The following is a 10,446-nucleotide window of genomic DNA, read 5'->3' as shown; positions in this document are numbered from 1 at the left end:
TCTAAGGCGGTTTTCAATAACCGTCTTAGAATGTGGCTTTTTCAGTTCGATAATTACAAAAATGCCACCGATTAATTTTTTAAAACGGTTTTATTGTAACCGGCGTAGAAAGTACATTGTAAAAAAGTGTTTTTTTAGAAGTGGATGGAACAACATACCAAATCAGACTAAGACAGCATCGACAAAAAGTCTACTTTGCTGAAGGACTAAACCAGTTTAGAAAAGATTTAGGAATTTTTGAATCTGTCACCATTAACTTCTTGGCATGCGACAACAAATTCATATTCGACCTTCATTTCACTCCCTCACTAGAGTACCAGACTTACGGAAGACCACGACTGACCTCAAGAGAGTTTATTTGGATGCTTGAAATCACATAGTCGATGCTTGGTGCACCAGAACCACTGGTAACCATCAAAAGTTGTTCATTGTTCCTTATACAAATTCCTGCTTATATATATAATTATTTTTTTCCCTCCAGAGACTTCCAATTTGTGCCATCACACATCTTAATGTCTGCGGTCAACACATGACCATCTTTAGAAGATTTGAACCTCCATTGCAGTGGAATCTTGTGGCCCTTGACATTGGAATTGGGCACAGATATGTTGTACAACCATGGTATCAATTCCTTACGGATAGCAATTTCTCCCACGACGACGAGGCCTCCTTCTATTACAGGCGTAGGGAGAAAATATGAGAAATTGTCATCCACCGCAAGAAAGACTGGGATGATGACAGTGATACTGATTAAATTCAGTTTACATACTTTGATTTGTCTATCTTTCTTGCTTTCTTAAACAATTTGTCAACTATATAGTTTCTTTTAATTTACATATTTGACTTTGAACATCAAATATATTATCAATGTTTAATCTATTTTAATTTGCATATTAACTTTGATTTTATTTTCGTTTTGCAAAACAAATAAGCATACATGCAAAAAAATTTGCGATCGACCCGTGCGTATGGACAGGTTACCGACTAGTATATGATAAATGAGAAACACTTCTTGTTTTTAGTATTTAATTATAATAAACAAAAGAGTAAAAAGGTAAAAAAAAAAAAAGGTGAAGTTATTTTCAGTAGAAATGTAAATGTATATAAATTTTGGCGTTACTATCCTAAAACTGGAGACATGGTCAGCAAAAATGAGGATTGAGCCAATGTCATAAAATCCAAGATCTTACACGGGATCAAAACGGACGAGAGATTGTAATTGAAAGATCGTAACACAAATCGTAACATCTAAAAAGACACAAAATTGTATATAAAGACGTAATGTAATATAAAAAAATCACAATTTTTTTACATCTTTATATTATAATTCATAAATATGAAGACACTTAAAGGTATATTTGGTTAAAAAGACAGCCCCCAAAAGATCTACATAACCTAAAAGATAGAAAAATCATTGTTGTTGATAGGACATAAAGAACAATTTATACCATATATAGTAGTCATGATCAAAGGCAACATAAAAAAACTGTTGTATATGAATGTCAAATAGTACACTTGTATTATTGTTACAATCAAGCTTAGAAAACAATTTTTGAAATGCAACTGCAAATTTAGTTGTTAATATAAAGAACAGATTTTTAAAGTAGAAATTGAGAACAATTTTTTTAAGTACAGAATTTTCATCAAGTATAGAAATTAATTTTTTATTCGTCAAAAATTATTTTTAAAGATGCTAATTAACTAATCATTTAGCATTAAGAGAAATTTTTTATATCTACTATGTAAAGGAAAAAAAGATGGTATATCATATCATTAATCATATCACTTGACCACAATTAATTTGTTTGAAAACAAGAACTAAAAGTCATTATGATTTAATGTATCACTTCACCATAGTTCATAGTAACATTTTACTCTAAAACAAAAACCAAACCAGATATATGCCACTTATGAACCATAAAGATCAATATTTCTTCATCTTCTATTTCTAAATATTTACCTTCTTGATCTTTACCATCAGTATTCATCTGCAAACAAAAAATGATCAATAATTATGTAACTACAACACAATTTTTCCAATAATATCCCAAAAATAAAAAAAATAACAGAAAATATGTGTGATTTACATGTGTGGTATCAACTATGAATTGTCTCATGCGTTGATAAAGAAATAGAAAATATGAAAACAAAGCAATAGAGACAAAAGAAATGAGCATATATGTACATAATTAAAATATGAACTGTAATGTTGTATATTGTACAAAACTATCTTGGTTGCAATACAGTTGAGATTGTAAAACATAATGACTTCCTTAACAAAATATTATATGTGCTACTCTTGCTTACATGCATGTTGTAATTCTATACACGTGAGAAAAGAGAAAGTACATATAGAAAATAAATATGTGAATTACATGTGTGTATCAACTACCAATTGTCTCTAGTGTTGATAAAAAAAAAATAGAAAATAAGAAAACAGAGTAATACAGAGAGAATAAAACGTAATACGTACATAATTAAATTTTTGACGTGTGAATGGAGAATAACTACACATTAATATATTAAAATAACAGAGAGTAAAGACTAACATCCATAGCTTAACAAAATATCCAATAACAATTTGAGAAACAGGTTGAAGATAAGCATACAAATCACCCCAATCCTAAAGAAATGGTGGCTCAGAAGGATTCTTAAGATATTGAAATTCATAATCTCAAAAATGTTACATGAAAAGTACTTTAAAAAAACCTTTCAAACTATTAAAATATTTTTTAAATTTTTTTTAAATAAATCTAATTTAGCCAAAATATTTTAACTTAAGTAAATAAATTAAAAGTTAACTTAAATTTTTTAATAATAAGTATAATCTAATTTTTCCATTTTCCTAAATCATCATAGTTTTCAAGCAAAAAAAAAAAAAGAACAAAATTTAACATTTATTATTTTCATATCACACTTTTCTAATACCGTGTCCTAGAAAGAATGATATACGAAGAGCTGTACATAGTATATAGACAAACTTTTGTCATATAAATTCAAAGAGACTTTATTTTCAAAAAGTATAATCTTATAAAAACTTATTGTTATTGAAAATTTTCAATGCAAATAACCCCAGAGCATTGCATTTGGTGATTTCATTTTCAAACTAGCAATTAAATATAAGAACGAAACTTATTGGTCTAAAGTGCATGTAACTATAACGCTGAACTAATTGGAAGTATTCGATTAATTTAGGAAAATCAATGCAATGGTCCAAAAAGTTGCATCACTAAGTATTATCCTATGTACGGTATGCATAACTTATGTGTTATCCATTCTCTTGAATAGTGAGGCACTCTTATTCTCAGATTCTCTATGAAATATTATGATTTATCTCTCTAAATTCAACAGAAATTATAATTAAATACCATGTATATCTATCCTACTAAATAAACTAACTTGTAGCAAAATTTCCAACCGTTCCATCACTGCATAAACACACACACACACAAAAAAATCCCAGCCTTATCGGCAAGAAATAGTTTCCAAAAAATTTGAATTACGGATTGTTGTAAACTACGGCTTAGCTTACTGAAACAAAAAAATGAAATTCAAAGTTAGCATATATTCTTTAATTTGTAAGAAATGCAACATTCATAAACAATTTGCTGTCAAGGAATTTAGGTAATGAAGATTTTTATGCAAAAATTACCATTGTTGCCCAAAAAACCACACCACCTAAACAAACTACTAACACCGCTCCGCATGATTCCCAAAATGAAAGCAGCCTACCTACTCCTACCCTGTTTCTCAAAGTTATTCTTGTAAGACTGAAATATAACAAATGCTGAAAAATAACAATCAAAATATACTTCCAGCCATCGCCATGAAAGAACTATCTTATTTTGGTTCTTCCAAGTTCTCACTTTTTCTGTAGATGGTGATCAGACAAAAATGAAACATGTGAGTTCTGGGACCAAATACATGTGTTATATATAGACATTCTACCATCAAGAATGCATTTAGTAGTCATTATCACAATTAGTAACCATTACCACCCATTAGTAGTCATTACCGTCCATTAGTAGTCATTCAATATTTGGCTTTTCAACTCCAAAATTGATGGAACACTTGATCTTCCAAAATGTATAGACCAATTTAGGAAAATTATTACATTCTCCCACTTGATCTAAACATTTTGACACATTGATTATTAAAATAATAAATCAATGCTCAATCTTCTTAAGAAATGAACATACAAATCATAGCGATAGTTCCTCTTATAATAAGTAATATCATTTATGTATTACAACATGTTTAATTTCCCAAGTAGTATACTCAAGATGGTAATAAAACTTAATAAATAAACTCAATGTTTATTCTCGCTCAAAAACATATTTTTTCTCTAATAAATCAATGTGCACCTGAATATGAGAAAATATCACAATATGAAAGTTTTAACTCTAAATTGTATATATACAATCATAAAGTGGAACCAAGTCTCATTCTCTCTACATGATCCTTGAATTTAAACAGTGGCATGCCCTTATTCAAAGGATCAACGATCATCAACTTACTGCTTATATGTTCAATGACCACTTTCTTGTCTTTTACTCTTTCTTTAATGGCTAAGTACTTAATGTCGATGTGTTTACTTCGACTTTTACTTTTGTTATTCTTAGCCATAAAGACAATGGTTGAGTTATCACACAAAATTCTCAAAGGCCTTGAAATAGTATAAACTATCTTCAGGCCAGAAATGAAACTCTTAAGCCATACACCATGTGATGTAGCCTCAAAGCAAGAGACAAACTCAGCTTCCATGATAGAAGTAGCAGTCAAAGTTTGCTAAACACTCATCCACGAAATAGCTCCACCAGCCATCATGAAAATGTACCCAGATGTTGATTTGCGAGAACTAACACAACCAACAAAGTTTGATTCTGAATAACCAATCACATCTAGATTGTCTGTTTGTACATAAGCATGTAATCTTTGGTCCCTTGAAGGTACCTCATCACTTTCTTTGTAGCTCTTTAGTGGTCAATACTTAGATTACTATGATATCTTCCTAACATTCCAATTGCATTAGCAATGTCAGGCCTTGTGCATACTTGAGCATACATGAGGTTTCCAACAATTGAAGCATAATGAATGTTTTTCATATGTTCCCTCTCAAAGTCATTCTTTGGGCATTGGTTCAAATTAAACATATCACCCTTCACAATGGGAGCGACACTTGGTGAACGATCTTTCATCCAAAATCTCTCTAAAATTTTGTTAATATAGGTTTCCTGTGATAGACCTAAAATACCTCGAGATCTATCTTTATGAATCTTAATGCCAATGACATAAGATGCATCACCCATATCCTTCATGTCAAAATTCTTAGAGAGAAATTGTTTTACCTATGTAGCAAACCCTGATCATTGGCTGCAAGTAAAATATCATCTACATATAAAACAAGAAAACATATTTTACTCCCACTAACCTTGTGGTATATGCATTGATCCATGGGGTTTTCATCAAAACCAAATGAAGAAATTATCCCATGAAACTTAAGGTACCATTGACGGGAGGCTTGTTTTAAACCATATATAGATTTATTAAGCTTGCAAATCAAATGCTCACCACTGCTAGAGGAGAAGCTTTCAGGCTCTTTCGTATAAACCTCCTCCTTTAAATCACCATTAAGAATGGTTGTTTTCACATCCATTTTTTGCAACTCAAGGTTAAAATAAGCAACTAATGCCAAGATAATACAAAGATAATTTTTCTTAGATAAGGAGAAAAAGTTATGTAAGCTCCATTGGAGCTTGTAGGCCTAGGATCTTCTTCATCAATGGATTCCTTTGCTTCTTGGAAGATGAATGGCAGCGGAATGGAGAAGGAAGAGAGAGAGGAGACGCCACTTCAAGGAGAAGATGAGTCTAGAAGAAGCTCACCACCATAGGAGGCCATGGATAAGAGCTTGGAGGAAGAAGGAGATGAATGAAGGGAGAGGAAGAGAAGAGCACGAAAATTTGTACTCTAAAAGAGCTCTAAAATCTGAAGTTTAATTTTCAAATGATCAAAGTTGAAAAAAATGCACACACATGACCTCTATTTATAGCCTAAGTGTCACACAAAATTAGAGGGAAATTTGAATTTCAATTCAAATTTCACTTGAATTTGTGGAGCCAAATTTTGGAGCCAAAATTTCACTAATTATGATTAGTGAATTTCAGTTATGGTTCAGCCCACTAATCCAAGATCAATTCCAAGATTCTCCACTAAGTGTGCTTAGGTGTCATGAGGCATGTAAAGCATGAAGGACATGCACAAAGTGTGACTATATGATGTGGCAATGGGGTGTAGCAAGCAAATGCTCACCTCCCCCTCTAAAATTTAATTAGATTAGGCTACTCCCAATTCAATTAAATTTATTTCTCAACACACACATCAAATATTCACTTAATGCATGTGAAATTACAAATTACTCCTAATACAAAAACTAGTCTAGGTGCCCTAAAATACAAGGGCTGAAAAATCCTACATTTCTAGGGTACCTTACCTATTTTATGGAGCCCTAAATACAAGGCTAAAAAATAATGAAACCTTAATCTAATATGTACAAAGATAAGCGGGCTCAAACTTAGCCCATGGGCCCAAAATCTACCCTAAGGCTCATGAGAACCATAGGGTCTTCTCTTGCATCTCTGGCCCAATCTACTTGGAGTCTTCTATCCAATGCCGTTGCGGGGTAGGATTGCATCATTAAGTCTTTGTGGAATCAATTCCTTCTTTTTGAGTAAATCCCTTAGAGTCTTGCCTTGTATCTCTCAATGTTGCCTAATGAATCCATTTTGGTCTTAAAGACCCATTTACAACCAATGGCCTTTGCCCCATTAGGCAACTCTACAAGGTTTCAAACTATGTTACTCTGCATGGAATTCATCTCATCCTTTATGGCATTATACCATAAATTTGACTCTTTATAACTCATGGCTAGATCAAAAGTTTCAAGATCATTTTCAACTCTAATATTATAGTCTGATTCTTGCAAATATACAATGTAATCACTAGGAATAACTAATTTTCTTACTCTAGTAGATCTCTTTAATGCTACATCAACATTTTCTTGGGGATCATGTTGTTCAACTGGTTGTTCATCATTTTCAGGAATTTGATAATCAACTTGATCTACTGGATTATTAGCAACAGGTTGTGGAATGCTTGTCATTTGTTGTTCATCATCCCTTTGAACTTGAGGAGTATGAATTACAACCAATCTTTCGCTTGAAGTGGAAGGTTGAGACTCTATATGATCAATTTCAGAACCTAAGTACCTTAATTGATCACTCCTACTGATCAAGTCATTTTCAAGAAACTTGGCATATCTTGATGTAATATCATATGGAGAGTAAAACCTATAACCTTTAGACCTTTCGACATATCCAATGAAATACCCACTAATAGTCTTCGGGTCAAGTTTCTTCTCTTAAGGGTTATATATTCTCACCTCAGACAAACAACCCCAAACGTTGATATGTTTCAAAGTCGGTTTCCAACTTTTAAACAACTCAAAAGGTGTCTTTGGGATAACCTTGGTTGGAACACGGTTTAATATATACACTATCGTCTTTAGTGCTTTAACCGACAAGGATTTAGGAAGATTGGAGTTGCTAAGCATACTCCGTACAATGTCCAATAATATTCGATTCCTTCTTTCTACCACACCATTATGATTGGGAGAACCAGGCATAGTGTATTGGACAACAATCCCATGTTCTTTAAGAAACTTTGTAAAAGGACCAGATGCTTGTCCATTCTCAGTATATCTGCCATAATATTCTCAACCTCTATCTGGTCTCACTATTTTTATTTGTTTGCCACATTAGTTCTCAACTTTAGCCTTAAAGACTTTGAAGATGCTTCATTTTTGTTATGAAGCAAATAAACATTCATATACCATGCATCCATATCTGGACAACAAATATCAATATGAATTATTTCTAATATGATTGAACTCTTGCTAGCACCTTTCTTAGACATGTTGGTCTGCTTACCCTTGATGCAGTTCACATAAGTGCAAAATCTAGAGTATTGAGTACCCCGTCTTTCACTAACCTTTTAATCCTATTAGTAGAAATATGTCCTAATCTCCGATGCCATAACATAGAGGAATTCTCATTAATATTATGCCTTTTAATACCAATTTGAACATGCATTGAACTATAAGTGGCATAATTTTGTAAACCAAGAAGATAAAGACCATCAGACAAGATACCATTCCCAATACATTTCGAATTATAAAATAACTCAAACGACGTGTCTTTAAAATTAAAGGAATATTCAAAAGGTACGAGTCTGGAAACAGAAATCAAGATTTGAGAAAAACTTGGCACATAAAAGTCCATTCTAATTTCAAAATAAAGCCACTACTTAAAGTTAAAATGCAAGTTTCAATAGCCTCCACAGGTGAGCCTAGCTTATTACCTGATAAAATGCTTTGCTCACTTCCCACTGGTTTCCTTAGGTTTTGCATATCCTATAAAGAATTTGCAATATGGATTGTAGATCCAGAATCAATCCACCAGGTGTTAATACTAACACTAGCCATATTAGATTCATAACATACTAATAAGATTGATTTACCTTTCTTCTCAAGCCATTTCTGGAATCTGGGACAATTCTTCTTCATGTGTCCTTTCTTCTTACAAAAGAAACACTTTGTCACCTTCTTAATATTATCTTAAGGTGGTATTTTACCATCCCCCTTCTGATTAGCTTGAGGCTTAGTTGCTTTGTTCTTCCCACAAGTAGTTGTCAGCAATGCACTCTCACCTATCTCCATTACAAACCCTTCTTCTTCCTGAACACATATGATCATTAATGCATTGATAGACCATTTGTCCTTATGTGTGTTGTAGGAAATCTTAAACGACTCATATTTCGACAGAAGGGTGTTCAGAATGAAGTGCACCAAGAAGGACTCAAACATATCAACTCCAATTTCTTAAGTTGAGCTAAAATATCTCGCATTTGCATTATGTACTCACGTAAACCTTTCACACTGGTGAATTGGAGAGAGGAGAACTTCATGATTAGGGTGCTTGCTAAAGCCTTATCTGAAGTGATGAATTGATCATCAATAGCCTTAAGCAAGTCTCGAACCTTTTCATGTCAATCGACAGAACCACTTATCCTAACTGAGATTTTGGTCTTAATGATTATCACACTGAGCCGGTTGGATCACTCCCACTACTCATATAGCATAGCAACAGTTGTGCTACTTTCATAAGTGATTGTAGGTGGTTCATCTTTCCTTATAGCATAGTCTATGTCCATCCACCCTAATTGTAGAAGAATTATATCCTTCCATATCTTATAGTTATCTCCTTTGAGTTTAGGAACATCACATTGAATATCAGAAAAACTAATTTGAGTTTAGGAACATCACATTGAATATAAGAAAATCTAACAGTTTGAGAAGCTGTAAAAATCCAAAGGCTTATGTCAAAATTTGAGGCATATTAATCTTAATTGTATGCTTTACCAATGTAAACATACCAGAAAATTGAATCTTGTGACATAAATTCATGGGCTTAATTTTTAATTCATTAAGATACAATTAAACTTTATGATAGAATAATAAAATTACATACTCAAATTCATGATTTACGGGTACAACATGAAAATAATTTGATTTTCTATCACAAATATTTACTTTATGATAAAACTAACAAATTATACATACATCATGATCCCTATGAGTAAACCATGAATAATAATATGTCATTTTATCCCAATTAATTTTATAAATATAATAAAAATTCTTGTGGGATAAAATTCATTCTATAAAGTACAATTAATCACAATATTATGTCTAATTCCTTATATGATCTTTAAACAATTTAATATATAATTTTAATCAAATTATAGATGTTATGGCTAATCCATGATTAATCAAAATTATAAAGATCACTTAGACATAAAAGTTAATCATATGAGAATAAATCATATTATGCATTTCAAGATCAAGATATAATACAATGATGAATAAAATTCTGATATATAATTCCATAATTGAAGCATAATATTACGCATTTGATTTCATATATATGTGTGTGTGTGTGCATAAAATAAATCAAAACTATAGAAATTGCAAAACTAAATAGAAAAGCATAAGTGTATTTTCCTTTTTTTATGAACACTAAATAAATCAAAACTATATATATATATATATATATATATATATATATATATATATATATATATATATATATATATATATATATATATATGGGTGTATGTTGTGGGTTTGAAACCCAGCCAACAAAGAAATAGTGTATTTTCCTTTTTTCTATGAACAAAAACACTATTCATCATCTTCAACCTTTGGCAGGTCAAATCCAACCCCTATACAGACCTAGTCGATTCTCACTCATTTGGGTATCGTTTTGCATGATTCAAAAGCTATAAAAACAAGGAAATCAACCAAAATAAAGATTTATAATCTTATTT

The sequence above is a fragment of the Glycine soja genome, chromosome 15 (genome assembly GCF_004193775.1).
Source record: "Glycine soja cultivar W05 chromosome 15, ASM419377v2, whole genome shotgun sequence".
Taxonomy (NCBI): Eukaryota; Viridiplantae; Streptophyta; class Magnoliopsida; order Fabales; family Fabaceae; genus Glycine; species Glycine soja.
The sequence above is the reverse complement of the archived record's forward strand: the minus strand, read 5'-3'. Positions refer to the sequence as shown.